The sequence below is a fragment of the Symphalangus syndactylus genome, chromosome X (genome assembly GCF_028878055.3).
Source record: "Symphalangus syndactylus isolate Jambi chromosome X, NHGRI_mSymSyn1-v2.1_pri, whole genome shotgun sequence".
Lineage (NCBI taxonomy): Eukaryota > Metazoa > Chordata > Mammalia > Primates > Hylobatidae > Symphalangus > Symphalangus syndactylus.
The window spans coordinates 16589000-16606544 of NC_072447.2; the positions used below are offsets into that span (position 1 = coordinate 16589000).

A 17545-nucleotide genomic window follows, 5' to 3' on the forward strand; every position below is an offset into this window, starting at 1 on the left:
CGAAGTCAAGAGACCATGGGTTGTGCTTTGGCTGGTTCTTGATTTATTTCTGCTCGAGGCAATCAGTATGCCAAGGTGTCATATTTCAGGGTGTCACATAATGATCTACATTCCTATTCAGGGTGGGGTGTCCTGTACCCCATCAACTGGAAGGTTGTAGTGCTTCCTGCTTTCTAGACATGGTAAATGAACTCCCTGTGTCACTGGGAAATTTGTAGCACTTCCTGCTTCCTGGAGATGGTAAATAAACTTCCTGTGTCACACGGGAGGTTGTAGCACTTCCTGCTGCCCAGAGATGGTGAATGAACTTCCTGAGTCACTGGGAAGGTTGTAGTACTTCCTGCTTCCTGGAGATGGTAAATAAATGTCCTGGGTCACTGAGGAGGTTGTAGCACTTCCTGCTTCTTAGAGATGGTCAATGAACTTCCTGGGTCACTAGGAAAATTGTAGCACTTCCTGCTTTCTGGAGATGTTAAATCAACTTCCTGGGTCACTAGGGAAGTTTGTAGCACTTCCTGTTACCTGGGGATCGTAAGAGAACTTCCTGGGTCACTGGGGAGGTTGTAGCACTTCCTGCTTCCTAGACATGGTAAATGAACTTCCTGGGTCATTGGAAGATTGCAGCACTTTCTAGTTTATAGGGACATTGTAACACTTCCTGGTTTATCTGGAGATTGTAATGCTTTCTGATTCATAGGGACATTGTAAAACTTTCTGGCTCACATTGTTACATTTCCTGGTTCAAATGGATAATAGTAGCACTTCCTGGTTCACAGGGACATTGTGACACTTCCTGGTTCTTATGGGTAATTGTAGCACTTCCTGGTTCACAGGGACATTGCAACACTTCCTGGTTCGTAGGGATAATTGTAGCACTTCCTGTTTCATAGGGACATTGTAATACTTTCTGGTTCATACGGATAACTGTAGTCCTGGTTCATATAGATAATAGCAATTCCTGGTTCACACGGACATTGCAACACTTCCTGTTTCACAGGGACATTGCAACACTTCCTGGTTCATTCCAATAATTGTATAACTTCTTGGTTTGCAGGGACATTGTAACACTTTCTGGTTCATATGGATAATTGTAGCACTTCCTGGTTCATAGGGACATAGTAACATTTCCAGGTTCATACATACGGATAATTGTAGCACTTCCTGGTTCATATGGATAATTGTAGCACTTCCTGGTTTGCAGGGACATTGCAATACTTCCTGGTTCATATGGATAATTGTAGCACTTCTTAGTTTTTAGGGTCATTGTGACACTTCCTGGTTCATAGTGACACTGCAACACTTTCTGGTTCATATGGATAATTGTAGAACTTCCTGGTTCATAAAGACATTTGGAACCGTCTGGTTCATAGGGATAATTGTAGCACTTCCTGGTTCGTAGGGACATTGCCACACTTCCTGGTTCATCCAGATAACTGTAGCACTTCTTGGTTCATAGGGATATTGCAATACTTTCTGGTTCATATGGATAATTGTAGCACTTCCTGGTTCATATGGATAATAGCACTTCCTGGTTCACAGGTACATTACAACACTTCCTGGTTCATTCGGATAATTGTAGAACTTCCTAGCTTGCAGGGACATTATAACACTTTCTGGTTCATATGGATAATTGTAGCACTTCCTGGTTCATAGGGAAATCGTGACACTTTCTGGTTCATAGTGACATTGCCACACTTCCTGGTCCGTGTGGATAATAGTAGCACTTCCTGGTTCATAGGGACATTGCCACACTTCCTGGTTCATCCAGATAATTGTAGCACTTCCTGGTTCATAGGGATATTGTAACACTTTCTGGTTCATATGGATAATTGTAGCACTTCCTGGTTTGTAGGGACATTGCCACACTTCCTGGTTCATCTGGATAATTGTAGCACTTCTGGTTCATAGGGAAATTGGGACAATTTCTGGTTCATAGTGACATTGCCACACTTCCTGGTCCGTGTGGATAATAGTAGCACTTCCTGGTTCATAGGGACATTGCCACACTTCCTGGTTCATCCAGATAATTGTAGCACTTCCTGGTTCATAGGGATATTGCAACACTTTCTGGTTCATATGGATAATTGTAGCACTTCCTGGTTCATATGGATAATAGCACTTCCTGGTTCACAGGGACATTACAACACTTCCTGGTTCATTCAGATAATTGTAGAACTTCCTAGTTTGCAGGGACATTGTAACACTTTCTGGTTCATATGGATAATTGTAGCACTTCCTGGTTCATAGGGAAATCGTGACACTTTCTGGTTCATAGTGACATTGCCACACTTCCTGGTCCGTGTGGATAATAGTAGCACTTCCTGGTTCATAGGGACATTGCCATACTTCCTGGTTCATCCAGATAATTGTAGCACTTCCTAGGTCATAGGGATATTGCAACACTTTCTGGTTCATATAGATAATTGTAGCACTTCCTGGTTCATATGGATAATAGTAGCACTTCCTGGTTCATATGGATAATAGTAGCACTTCCTGGTTCACAGGGACATTACAACACTTCCTGGTTCATTCGTATAATTGTAGAACTTCCTAGTTTGCAGGGATATTGTAACACTTTCTGGTTCATATGGATAATTGTAGCACTTGCTGGTTCATAGGGAAATTGTAACATTTCCAGGTTCATATGGATAATTGTAGCACTTCCTGGTTCATAGGGGCATTGCCACACTTCCTGGTTCATATGGATAATTGTAGCACTTCTGGTTTATAGGGCCATTGCAATACTTCCTGGTTCATACGGAAAATTGTAGCACTTCTTAGTTTTTAGGGATATTGTGGAAGTGCTACTATTATCCATATGAACCAGGAAGTGCTACAATTATCCATACGAACCAGAAAGTGTTGCAATATCCTTATGAACCAGGAAGTGCTACAGTTATCCGGATGAACCAAGAAGTGTGGCAATGTCCCTGTGAACCAGGAAGTGATACAATTATCCATATGAACCAGGAAGTGTGGCAATGTCACTATGAACCACAAAGTGTCACAATTTTCCTATGAACCAGGAAGTGCTGGTTCATAGGGACATCGCCACACTTCCTGGTTCATCTGGATAATTGTAGCACTTCCCAGTTTATAGGGAAATTGTGACACTTTCTGGTTAATAGTGACATTGCCACACTTCCTGATTCATATGGATAATAGTAGCACTTCCTGGTTCATAGGGACATTGCCACATTTGCTGGTTCATCCAGATAATTGTAGCACTTCCTGGTTCATATGGATAATAGTAGCACTTCCTGGTTCACAGGGACATTGCAACACTTCTGGTTCATTCGGATAATTGTAGAACTTTCTAGTTTGCAGGGACATTGTAATACTTTCTGGTTCATATGGATAATTGTAGCACTTCCTGGTTCATAAAGACATTTGGAACCGTCTGGTTCATAGGGATAATTGTAGCACTTCCTGGTTCGTAGGGACATTGCCATACTTCCTGGTTCATCTGGATAATTGTAGCACTTCCTGGTTCATAAGGATAGTTGCAACAGTCCCTGGGTCATCACCCCCATCCTGCCATCTGCTCCAGTCCTATGCAGCCACTCACAAGTCTACTTCCTATCCCATGGATTTGCCTATCAGGGGCATTTGAAGCAAATGGCCTCCCACGTGGTTTTGTGCCTGGCTTCTTTCACTCAGCATAATATTTTTGAGGTCCATCGATTTTGTACCATGCATCAGAATTTCATTCCTTTTGATGGCCGAATGACATTCCATTGTATGGGTAGACCACATTTTGTTTATCCACACACTTGTTGATGGACATTGGGTTCTTTCCACCGTGTGACTACCATGAATAATGCTTAGCACTTAGCATACAGTTAGGACTTCTATGTACATACTTGTCTGAGTAACTGTTTTCAATTTTTTGGGTAAATACCCAGGAGGGGAATGGCTGGGTCATATGATAACTCTATGTTTAACCATTGAAGGATCCGCCAGGCTGCTTTTCAAAGCAACCGCACCATTGCACCATCCCACAAACAATAAGAGTGCGGCCAGGCATGGTGGCTCAAGCCTGTAATCCCAGCACTTTGGGAGGCTGAGGCGGGCAGATCACGAGGTCAGGAGATCGAGACCATCCTGGCTAACACGGTGAAACCCCGTCTCTACTAAAAATGCAAAAAAATTAGCCGGGCGTGTTGGCGGGCGCCTGTAGTCCCAGCTACTCGGGAGGCTGAGGCAGGAGAATGGCGTGAACCCGGGAGGTGGAGCTTGCAGTGAGCCGAGATCGCACCACTGCACTCCAGCCTGGGGCACAGAGCAAGACTCCGTCTCGAAAAAAAAAAAAAAAAAAAAAAGAGTGCTCCAGTTTCTGCACATCTGAGCCAACACTTGTCACTGTCCATATTTGTCATAAGAGCCATCCTAGTGTGTATGATGGGCTATCTCATTGTGGTTTTGATTTGCATTTCCCTGATGACCAGATAGGTTGGCTTTCAAGTTTTCATGTGCTTTCTTCTTCTCTGTCAAGTAGATGAGTAATACTTAAATAAATATTTCTTATTCAGTGTTTTGATGTATTTATTCATAGCCTTATTAATGCTTGACCTTATTTGCTTATCTCTCAGATATGGGTCTCTAAATGTCAGTTTCAAGAAGGAACTGTGTTTTATTCAACTCCAAAATCCCCAGCTCTATCTAGGACACTGCCTGAAACACAGAAGGGGTTAAAAAAATATGGATGAAATAGAATAGCAAATGCATGTTCTATTTTAAAATATCAACAGTTATTCCATTTGCAGAACAATAAATTCAATGTGAAGACTAAGACACTGTTGATTATTTATGTGTGTATGCTGGTTTGTGTATATATATATACATATATATGTGCGTATACCTCTACATGCATGTATAGGTATGTATAGGTATACACATATATATGTATATATACACACATATATGTATAGGTATATACACATATACAAGCATATATATATATATATACATATACAAGCATACCCACATTATGTACATATATGTAATATATATATATATATATATACACACACACACATATACACACATATATTTACACATATCTTTATAAAACACAGACCTAGGATATTTTCCCTAGAATCAGGTCCAAGGCAGATAGTTGAAAAATGTCTGATTTCTAATTTGTGGTTAAAATAAAACTAAGAACATTTGATTATTTTCATCATGATTTATTTTGCTGACTTGTTGTACATATGCAGGCTTGTTACCTGGGTGGACTGTGTGATGCTGAGGTTTGGGGTATGACCGATCCCATCACCCAGGTAGTGAGCATGGCACCCAATAGGTAGTTCTTCAGTTCTTACCCTATCCCTCCCTCCACCCTCTAGAAGCCCCCAGTGTCTGTTCCTATCTTTGTGTCCATGAGTACCCAGTATGTAGATCCACTTATACATGAGAATGTGCAATATTTGGTTTTCTGTTTCTGGATTAGTTTGATTACAATAAGAACCTCCAGCTCCATCCATGTTACTGCAAAGGACGTGGTTTTGTTCTTTTCTGTGGCTGTGTAGTATTCCACAGCGTCTATGGACCACATTTTCTTTATCCAATCCACCGTTGATGGGCATTTAGGTTGATTCCATGTCTTTGCTATGGGGAATAGTGCTGTGATCAACATGCTATGCAGGAGTCTTTTTGGTAGGATAACTTATTTTCCTTTATGTATGTATCCAGGAATGGGATTGCTGAACTAAATGATAGTTCTCTTTTTAGTTCTTTGAGAAATCTGGGAGATATGTTTTGGAATGAACTTCATATAGCTTTTTACTGCCTCCCTTTTAAAATGCTTCCAGAAGGCTGTCCCTTCTTTGGTGCACAGAAACTGGCTAAAAAATAAATGTGACCAGCTGGGAGTGGTGGCTCATTCCTGTAATCCCAGCACTTTGGGAGGCTGAGGCAGATGGATCACCTGAGGTCAGGAGATCAAGACCATCCTGGCCAACATGGTGAAACCCTGTCTCTAGTAAAAATACAAAATATTAACTGGGCATGGTGGCAGGCGGCTGTAATCCCAGCTACTCAGGAGGCCGAGGCAGGAGAATTGCTTGAACTTGGGAGCCAGAGATTGCAGTGAACTGAGATGGCTCCACTGCACTCCAGCCTGGGCGACAGAACGAGACTCCATCTCAAAAACAAACAAAAATTAGCCAGGCATGGTGGCACACGCCTGTAGTCCCAGCTACTCAGGAGGCTGAGGCAGGGGAATCACTTGAACCTGGGAGGTGGAGGTTGCAGTGAGCTGAGATCGCACCATTGCACTCCAGCCTGGGCGACAGAGCAAGACTCTGTCTCAAAAAAATAAATAAATAAAAATAAATATAAATACAATTAAAATTAAATAAAAAAATAATAAAAAAGTGACCTGCAGCCACCTCTCTAAGGGGCCTGGATACCAATGGAAGGAAGTGAAAAGGAGGAGGTGAAAAATTTACACCTTGAAAGCTGGAAGTGTTGTAATATTACCAATGCTGTGTAGTCAGACACGTCGAAAGTGACTCTGATACCTCCTGAAATCCTTATGTTGTGAATATGTAGACAGTAGCAAATTATTCTCCGCTTTTTTCCAGCTCATTGAAACATTTTAGGGAGGAACGTTTCTGCATTGACAACAGCTTTAAATATTTAATTAGTGCTTTGAAGAAACACAAGAATCTGTGACGCAGAAGGGAAATGAAAAGGAAAGCTTAGTCTCCATTTAGTTATGTTCCTCAGAAATATTTCCCAGGGGCAAAGATGTTCTCTTTCATATTAAAAATACAAATAAACACTTGACTTCTCATTAGCCCAAGAAAATATTGTAGAGATTTTCGTTATCCAAAGAAGGCACACTTTCAAGACACACAGAACAGAGATGGTGCATTGCCTTAGCTTGTTTCTGGCTAGCATGTCTGGCTATTGACCGGATTTTATTTTTAAATGACTAAAATAATATATTAACTAAATGGTAAAATTCATATTCAGCATTGGCTTGAGGGCATCGGAGGGTTTTGGCTGGCCCAGTCATCTCTACCAGTGAAGAAAGCAAGGAAATAGATCATTTCACTCAGGGACAGCTTGAAAACAGAGATTTCATGGAGCTTCCTCATTCCGTCAGCCTAGAGTGGGATTTTGGCTGTCACCCTTCAAGGATGAAAAGGTGCAGAGGACATTGGGCTACAGACAGGGCGCTCGTTTAAATGATTTAAAAGTTTTGGTCAGGCATGATGGCTCATGCCTGTAATCCCAGCACTTTGGGGGGCCGAGGCGGGCGGATCACCTGAGGCCAGGAGTTCGAGACCAGCCTGACCAACATGGAGAAACCCATCTCTACTAAAAATACAAAATCAGTCGGGTGTGGTGGCACATGCCTGTAATCCCAACTACTCTGGAGGCTGAGGCAGGAGAATTGCTTGAGCCTGGGAGGTAGAGGTTGTGGTGAGCCGAGATCGTGCTATTGCACTCCAGCCTGGGCCACAAGAGCAAAACTCCATCTCAAAAAAAAAAAAAAAGTTTCCATCTGTTTCCATCTGGCTGGACACAGTGGCTCACGCCTGCAGTCCCAGCACTTTGGGAGGCTGAGGCAGGTCAATCACTTGAGGTCAGGAGTTCAAGACCAGCCTGGCCAACATGGAGAACCCCTCATCTCTACTAAAAATACAAAAATTAGCCAGGCGTGCTGGCAGGTACCTGTAATCCCAGCTACTGTGTAGGCTGAGGCAGGAAAATCACTTGCACCCTGGAGGCAGAGGTTGCAGTGAGCTGAGATTACACCACTGCACTCCAGCCTGGGCAACAGAGCAAGACTCCATCTCAAAAAAAAAAAAAGAAAAGAGTTTCCATCTAAGCGAGCTCTGTTGGTTCTCCCACCTCTGAGCTTACGAGCTTTCTTCTTTAACCTGCACCTTGTTCTCTGAGTCACTTTGCACTTTAAGGCACAGCTACAGCTTCCCCATCAGACTTGTTGGTCTTTTATCAAAGGATGAAAAAGTTCCTCCTCCTTTGGGTCTTTAACCCTGTTTCCTGGTGTAAGACAGCTTCTATGTTTGCTACCTGCTGGAATCAACTTGAAATTTTCTCCCAGGAAATTTGTGAATTTATCTTGTTCAAGTTACTTGTGGTCAATAAGTTAACAAAGACAGGCAGACAGACAGACAAATACATTGATACAGATAGATAGATTCATGATAGATGATTGATAGATAAATATTACATAGATACATGATAGATACATAGATTAGACCTGATATATACAGGGTGGGTGGATAGATAAATGAATAAATGTGCCGGGCGCGGTGGCTCACGCTTGTAATCCCAGCACTTTGGGAGGCCGAGGCCGGCGGATCATGAGGTCAGGAGATCGAGACCACGGTGAAACCCCGTCTCTACTAAAAATACAAAAAAATTAGCCGGGCGCGGTGGCGGGTGCCTGTAGTCCCAACTACTTGGAGAGGCTGAGGCAGCAGAATGGCGTGAACCCGGGAGGCGGAGCTTGCAGTGAGCCGAGATCGCGCCACCGCACTCCAGCCTGGGTGACAGAGCGAGACTCCGTCTCAAAAAAAATAAATAAAATAAAAATAAAAAATAAATGAATAAATGTATAGATACATGATTGATTGATAGATGATAGAGATTAGATACATAGATACGTAGATTAGACCTGATAGATATATAGCTATATATACAGAGTGGGTGGATAGATAAATCAATAAGTGGCTAGATACATGATATAGATAGAGCCAATACATACATAGATACGTAGACAGGGTAGGTGGATAGACAGATGAATACATGGATAGATAAATATACACAGAGATAGATAAATGATAGAAATGGATATATAGATATATGAATGATAGAAGATATTTTGAGAGAGAGATGATTAATAGGCAATTGATTGACATTAGATGATAGATAAAAAGTGGGTAAAATGCAAGTAAACTGGAAGCCAAAAGTCCATGTGGAATAGCGTGGGAAGCATTGAGAAGACACTTTTTGGCGGTACCTGTTTAAAAATTGAAAAACTGAGCTAATACCCTCCACAGTAAGATAGAGGGGAGGGCACTGGGAATTTATACCTCCCAAGAAAAATAAATCATGGTAGACAGGCAAAGATCTTTCCAGATTCCGGTTCTTGGGGGTAAAAGGTCCCCGAGATGCCCGGTTTGTCACAACCTGTTCTGAACTATTCAGCTCAAGCTTTCCGTTTTTTCTCCCGGGGGAGTTGCCTCGACTCTGATGTGTTTGCTTCGGTGCTCTGTGTATTGTGTTCATCTCACTCTTCAATTCATAAACTCTGGAGATCGTTCAATTCGCTGGGCAAACCATATGCCTAAGTCTGTCCTCTGATGGAGGTTCGTACGTGCCAAATCCAGTAGCAACCTGGGAAGATTTCAGTCAGGACCCAAGAGGAGGCTGGCGTCAGGCTCTCGATCACCCATCTTCACGTTCAGGTTTCCTGATGCACTTTGCAAGTCTTTGGGCAACCTCCGGACTCCTTGTTCCCAGGGTCCACATTTAGTTGTATCTTTACTGCATTGCTTTTATGAAAAACAGTAAAATTGGATGAAACAGATACAGCTACAGAGTATTGGTGTCAACCTAAGTATTGGTGTCAACAAAGAGATGGTTTGGATCTGGTTCCCCACCACATCTTAGGTTGAGTTGGAATGCCCGGTTTGGAGGTGGGGCCTGGTGGGAGGTGACTGCATTATGGGGGTGGTTTCCATTGCATGGTTTACCACTGTTCCCCATGGTGCTGTTGTGGCGGAAGTGAGTTATCATCCGATCTGGTTGTTTAAAGGGTGCAACAACTTCCCTACCCCTGTCCTGCTCCTGCTGTGGCCATGTAAGACGTGCCTGTTTCCCCTTTGCCTTCCGCCACGATTGTAGATTTCCTGAGGCCTCCCCAGCCATGCTTCCTGTACTGCCTGTGGAACCGTGAGCCAATTGAACCTCTTTTTCTTTATAAATTACCCCGTCTCAGGTATTTCTTTATAGCAGTGTAAGGACTGACTAATACACTCTGTAATAGAAAAGATGTTTATTTGGGAGTATAGTAGTGCCATGAAAATAGATGTGCCATATTAAACTATGTGCATATTCAGGGAGGTAAAGGGGAAAAAAGGATTTTAAAGGAAATAATGAAGAGGATTCCATAATTCTTTTGAAATGATTGTCCTTGGCTAAAAAGATCAATAACATGGTGACACCAGTCTGAGTTTGGACAGCCAGTTTTGGGGCAGATGTCCTTGTGGAAGGATTTTTTTTTGCAAGGGTGAGATTTTTGCAGTCTGTTACGATAGTTTTTGTTATCAGGCATATAAGCATAAAAACCATTAATATACACTAGAGATGCATTGAAGAGCTTATAAAATTGTTAAGTTTTTCTTCTAGTTTTTCTTCTTTGGTCAGTGTCTAAAATATGAGTCAGATATTTCCTTGGTTATTTTTGAGATTTATATGGTCCCAGGTTTCTCCTGGATGGGTAGAAATTCCTGCAGCATGTACAAAACTGTCCTTCATGCCATACTTCTTCCTACCATTATACGATGAAAACTAACAAAAGAGAGCTTTATGAAATGTTCTTCCTCTTTCTCTCTGGTACCAGTAGGAAGCACAATTGTTTTCCCATGGTTATTCACAAAGGTTCTATTGCACTAAGTTTTAAACTCTTGTGTGTACACAATCACATTCACATATACCACACATAGACTTGCATACACACAGTTACACACATCCGTACAAATACATACGTGTACATGTATACACAGATATACACGCACATACATGCACAAATGTAGACACACATACACAGATACATATTCACATGCACATGTATGCAGACATACACACACAGATATACACATATACCTATGCACATAAACCATACACAGATATACACATATGTAACATACATACACAGGTATACAAACATAGACACAGATATGTGCATACACATATACACACATAACACATGCATGCACACATATCCACAAGCCTGCAGATACACACATGTACACACAGATATGCATATTCATACATACCAGACATACATTCATACTTAAACCTATACACACACATACACAAACACAGAGATATACACATACACACATGCACACAAATACATACACACATACACAGATACACATGTACATACATACCAAACATAGATGCATACTTACACCTACATACCTACACAAACACATATACACAAACACATACACAGGGATATGCACATGCACACAAATACCCACATACACACGTACGTACTCGCATCTAGTTATACACACACGCACACACGCACACACACACACACACACACACGCAACTTTGGCGTAATGGAAATTTGGTGATTGGTCATTGGAGTCAACCATACAACCCCTGTCAGAAACAAAGGACCAAAATCGAAAGGGACATGGATGTCACAAACATCTCAACATCTACGGAACCATGTAACTTGGAGAAACATGCAACCGACTAAGGACAGAAGATTCGAGTGACTGCAACTCTTTTTTGTTTTGAGATGGAGTTTCGCTCTTGTCACCCAGGCTGGAGTGCAATGGCGTGATCTCGGCTCACCGCAATCCCCACCTCCTGGGTTCAAGCGATTCTCCTGCTTCAGCCTTCTGAATAGCTGGGATTACAGGCATGCGCCACTACGCCTGGCTAATTTCGTATTTTTACTAGAGATGGGGTTTCTCCGTGTTGGTCAGGCTGGTCTCGAACTCCCAACCTCAGGTGATCCGCCTGCCTCGGCCTCCCAAAGTGCTGGGATTACATGCGTGAGCCACGGTGCCCATCCTAACTGCAGCTCTTACTTTGGAATGCAGGCAGCTACGGAGCCAGAATTCCTGGAGCCCACAGGCGTGTGGCTAATGCATTTCCCTTCCTTTCCATAGAGTTGGGTTGGTTTTGTTGCACTGGGTGTCTGGTAGCTCCGGAGAGAACAACTATAAATGTGAAAATGCATGCCTTGGTCATTAGTGTTTCTCAACAATTCTCCATCCCACCCCACTTAACAAAGCCTCTGCTAGAACTCTGGGGTCAGTTCCAAGAGAAAAAAACATCCCTGCCTAAAGGAAGCAAATGGAAGAATGCATTCTATGCTGCCATGTGTGTTCTTATCAGGCATTATCTAAGTTTCTCACCAGGAGATGTTGAAAAATATTGCTTGATGTACAAAGGGTAACGTACTGCAGTTGTTTATTGAGAAATGCCGGCCGTCATCTCTTGCTGGTTAGCTGCTCTGAATGCTCTTAGAAGGCACCATTCATGCCGCTGTATTCGGGACTGCTGAATTGTGCCGCGTTCCTTGGTGTTACGCACGTGTCTTGTTGATGAAGTTCTAACCACAGTGCCATTGTGAGGCTGGAAATGTCCTTGGTTGAAGAAGCGGCCCTGGGTCACATGCCCCATGATTCAGGTGCATGTGAACCCCTCTAGTGCTTTACTGCCAGGGTCCAGGAGAGAGGGAAAGAATGTCACTGTCCCAGCATCCTCTAATTTACTTGACAACACAATTGTTCTAGTGTCAGAGTTTTGTTTTGTTTTGTTTTTGAGATGGAGTCTCGCTCTGTCCCTCAGGCTGGAGTGCAGTGGCACGATCTCAGCTCACTGCAAACTCTGTCTTCCAGGTTCAAGTGATTCTCCTGCCTCAACCTCCTGAATAGCTGAGATTACAGGCACCTGCCATCATGCCTGACTAATTTTTATATTTTTGTGGAGACAGGGCTTCACCACGTCAGCCAGGCTGCTCTTGAACCACTGACCTCAGGTGATCCGCCTGCCTCAGCCTCCAAAAGTGCTGGGATTACAGGCGTGAGCCACCATGCCCAGCCAGGTTTTTGTTTTTTTTTTCCTCAGCTCAAGAATGAACTTTTTCTTAGTATCCTGTAGCTAAAATGATGCTTCTCCAGTTTTATTTATTAAAAACCCCTAATGCTGGCCGGGCGCAGTAGCTCATGCCTGTAATCTTAGCACTTTGGGAGGCTGAGGTGGGCGGATCACGAGGTCAGGAGATCGAGACCATCCTGGCCAACATGGCAAAATTCCATCTCTACTAAAAAAAAATACAAAAAAATTAGCCAGGTGTGGTGGCGGGTGCCTGTAGTCCCAGCTACTCAGGAGGCTGAGGTAGAAGAAGCGCTTGAACCTAGGGGGTGGAGGTTGCAGTGAGCTGAGATCGCGCCACTGTACTCCAGCCTGGCAACAGAGTGAGACTGTTTCAGAAAAACAAACAAACAAAAAAAACAACTAATACTAATGATCACATTTTTGGGCTCAAACATCTTAATTATGGAAAGAGGAGATGCCGCAATGGATGCTACACTAAAGAGATGCTCTGGAGAATTTTGCAAGGGAAGAAATTGTCATCTTAGGGAGGGCAAGCTAGGGAAGCTTTTCACACACTGGTCATTCACGGGTATGATTACAAGAAATGCCACACAGACCTCAGGATACCTTGACCCAGATGGGGTCACTCTGATGTCTTCTGAAGTGGGAATTGATCACATTACCACAGCTAGTCACCACTCACTGGGTGACTTCAGGAAAGGAAATTGACGTTGGAAATTGACAAAGGAAATTGACATTGTCACGGTTCCAAAGACCAGAAGTCTGAGATCTAGGCATGAGCAGGGCTGCGCTACCCCGGACCCTTCTTGCTTCTCCCAGCTCCTGGGGGTTCCAGGTGTCCCTGGGCTTGTGGTCACATCACTCCAGTCCCTGCCTCCATCTCCACGTGGCCGCCGCCTCTGTGTCTCCAAATCTCTATCTCCTTTTAAGGACACTAGTAATTGGATTTAGGGCCCACCCTAAATCTGGGATGATCTCATCTCAAGATCCTTCACTTAAGTATGTCTACAAGGAACCTATTTCTAAATAAGATCCTATTTCTACATTTTGAGGGTGAGGACATGCACATCTTTTTTTTTTTTTAGACAGACTCTCACTCTGTCACCCAGGCTGGAGTGCAATGGCACGATTTCAGCTCACTGCAACCTCCATCTCCTGGGTTCAAGCGATTCTCTTGCCTCAGCCTCCCGAGTAGTTGGGATTACAGGCATCCACCACCATACCTGGCTAATTTTTGTATTTTTAGTAGAGACGGGGTTTTGCCATGTTGCTCAGGCTGGTCTCGAACTTCTGACCTCGTGATCTGCCCGCCTCAGCCTCGCAAAGTGGTGGGATTACAGACGTGAGCCACTGTGCCCAGCCGCACGTATCTTTTTATGACTCACAACAATATGCAACTCTGGCATGCAATCATGCTAGTGGTTTACTTAGGCAGACCCTCCAGACCTGCGTGGCAAGGGAGTGGGGGTTCACACCACAGCAAAGGGGAGGAAGGAAAACCCCTGTGCTTCTCCAGCTTTTTCAGATCACAGGAAAGAGCAAACCCAGTAATTCAAGGGCAGCAGTGAAAGACTGCAGGTATAGAGCATGAGAAGCAGTGAGCACAGGGCTGGAGGGGGGCACAGAAGTGGTAACGGAGGTCGGGGGTATGAGGGGATAGCCTGAGGTGGGGCCGACTTTCATGGGAGGGATGGCAGAAGGCGAAGGTGATTGACAGGGAGGATGGGGCACCAGTAACATCAGCTCCAGGAGCTCGGGAAAGCGTAGAAGGGAGCTCCTTCTCTATCCAAGACTGACCCCATGTCTCTCACGCTTTGGTGCAAGGATGCATGGATGCTGAGACTCATAGGTAGGGTGTGTGAGGCATGAAGCGTGTGGGAGGTGGAAAAAGGGAAAAAGGAGGAGAAGGGCTGTGGGGAAATAAGTGAGTAGAATTGCAGAAACAGACCATTGACTTAATTCTCGAAAGGATTCAAAGGCCAGGTGCAGTGGCTTATGTCAGCAACCCCAGCTACTCAAGAGGCTGAGAGAGGAGGATCACCTGAGACCAGGAGTTTGAGATCAGCCTGGGCAACATGGTGAAACTCCGTCTTTACTAAAAATACAAAAATTGGCTGGGCAGGCTGGTGGGCACCTGTAATCCTAGCTACTTGGGAGGCTGAAGCAGGAAAATTGCTTGAACCAGGAGGCATCGGTTGCAGTGAGCTGAGATCGTGCCATTGCACTCCAGCGTGGGCGACAGAATGAGACTCTGTCTCAAAAACAAAAAAAACAAAACAAAAAAGATATAGGTTGAGCACAGTTGCTCATCCCTGTAATCCTAGCACTTTGGGAGGATAAGGCAGGAGGATTGCTTGAGACTAGGAATTCAAGTCTAGCCTGGGCAACATAGTGAGACCCCATCTCTAAAAAAACACACAAAAATACACATCATGACACCTGTATTCACACTCCTGATACACTGCAGACAAAGGCCATTTTGAAGAGAGGGAGCTTTATTCCTGAGTGTGTGGAGGAAGAAGGATGAATTGAGGAAGTGTGTGCATTACTTGTTGCTGTGGTAACGGGCTGCCAACACTGAAAACAACACGTTTATTTTCTTACATTTCTGTAGGTAAGGAGTCTGAAGTGGATTTCACTATTTTAAAATCAAGGTGTTGGGAGGCTTGCAGTCTCTCCAGAATCTCTCGGAGACAATTCATTCCTTGCTTTTTCTAGTTTTGACAAGCCACCTGCCACCCTTGGCTCATTAGCCGTTACCCCATCTTCAAAGCACATCACTCTGACGTCTGCTTCCATCCTCACATCCCTTTTTTCTGCGGTTAAATATCTCCCTTCCTCTCTCTTATAAAAGCCCTGGAACCCCACTGTGATTACATAGATCATTCAAAAAATGTCCCCATCTTAAGAACCTTACCTGAATCCTATCTGCAAATTCCTCTTTGTCCTAAAAGGTCACAAGTTCTCAGAATTAGGATGTGGGCATCTCTGGGGACCAGGATTGTACCTGCCACATAGGGTTTGAACACCTGATGGGATCTGGGAGCCTGATGAGGGAGGGTGTCACCCCTGAGGGGCTGGGTCAAAGTGAACAAAGTAGCTAGAACAGGTGGGCACAGAAAGTTGGTGATTCCCAAGGGCACCAGCTTGGGAGCAGTAAGGGGGGCAGCTGGGGACCTCTCCACCTCTAGGGTCATGGATTTGGAGCCAGGCACTGACAGCCTCCCACCAGGAGAGGGCACCGTCTACATATAAAGAGAAAGGCCAGGCACAGTGGCTCCTGCCTGTAATCCCAGCACTTTGGGAGGCTGAGGTGGGTGGATCACCTGAGGTCAGGAGTTCGAGACCAGCCTGGCCAACATGGTGAAACCCCGTCTCTACCAAAAATACAAAAATTAGCCAGGCGTGCTGGCGGGTGCCTGTAATCCCAGTTACTCGAGAGGCTGAGGCAGAAGAATTGTTTGAACCCAGAAGGCGGAGGTTGCAGTGAGCCAAGATCACGCCACTGCACTCCAGCCCGGGCAGTAAAGCGAGACTCAAGTCTTAAAACAACAACTAGCCGGGTGTGGTGGCACACACCTGTAATCCCAGCTACTTGGGAGGCTGAGGCACGAGAATCACTTAAACTCGGGAGGCGGAAGTTGCAGTGAGCCAAGATCACACCACTGCACTCCAGCCTGGCTGACAGAGCGAGACTCCATCTCAAAAAAGAAAAAAAAAAAGAGAGAAAGACACACGTTGTATATGCAGCAGGACCAGGCCTAAAAGCAACCAACACTAACAGAGAAGTTTTCAAACTTCAGGAAGGTGGACCCAAGCCATATCACTGGCTTCTTTTCAAGGGAAATTTTGATGTTTTTTTTTTTTTCCTTTAACTGAACTCTTCTGGGCAACCCTGTTGACTGTAATGAGCACAGAGTGCGTTTATAGTGGGAAATGAACTTTGCAATGAATTACTCCAAGAAATGATGCCATTAGCAATGGGTACATGAGTGGAAGCAACAGCAGCGTGGGATCAGAGCCAGGATCTGAGAGACACAGAGCTGGGAGGCAGGAGAAAGCTGTCTGGGAGCAAGAGAGGGTGACAGGCACAATGAACATGGCAAGCAAGTCTAGCCCCTGAGGACAGTCAAAGGGCCATTTTCAAGGTTGAGGACTGACTGTGGCCTCACTGTGTCCCCTCCATGCCACGCCATGCCTGAGCTCCTCTTTCCCTCCTCACTGAGCCCCACGGGATCCTCAGTTCCACTGACCACAGGCCCTTTGCACGTACCACACTTGCTGCACAAAACTCCTTTCTGCCTGTACCTTGTGCTGTCTTCATACTTCCATTGTCAGCTCCACTGTCACTTCTCCTTAAAAGTTCACATCTGTGGCCGGGTGCGGTGGCTCACTCCTGTCATCCCAGCACTTTGGGAGGCTGAGGTGGGCGGATCATGAGGTCAGGAGATCGAGACCATCCTGGCTAGCATGGTGAAACCCCGTCTCCGCTACAAATGCAAAAAAATTAGCCAAGTGTGGTGGTATGTGCCTGTGGTCCCAGCTACTCAGGAGGCTGAGGCAGGAGAATCGCTTGAACCCGGGAGGCAGAGGTTGCAGTGAGCGGAGATCGTGCTGCTGCACTCCAGCCTAGGCGACAGAGTGAGACTCTGTCTCAAAAAAATAAAAAAAATAAAAAAATAAAAAAGTTCGC

The 17545-nt window shown here is 44.4% G+C and overlaps 1 long non-coding RNA gene across 9 annotated transcripts in view; it reads left to right on the plus strand.

Annotated features, from left to right (window-relative positions):
- LOC129475683 (uncharacterized) overlaps positions 1 to 17545 on the plus strand; it is a 57432-nt gene that overhangs the window by 20044 nt on the left and 19843 nt on the right. The gene's annotated exons all lie outside the window — the stretch shown is intronic.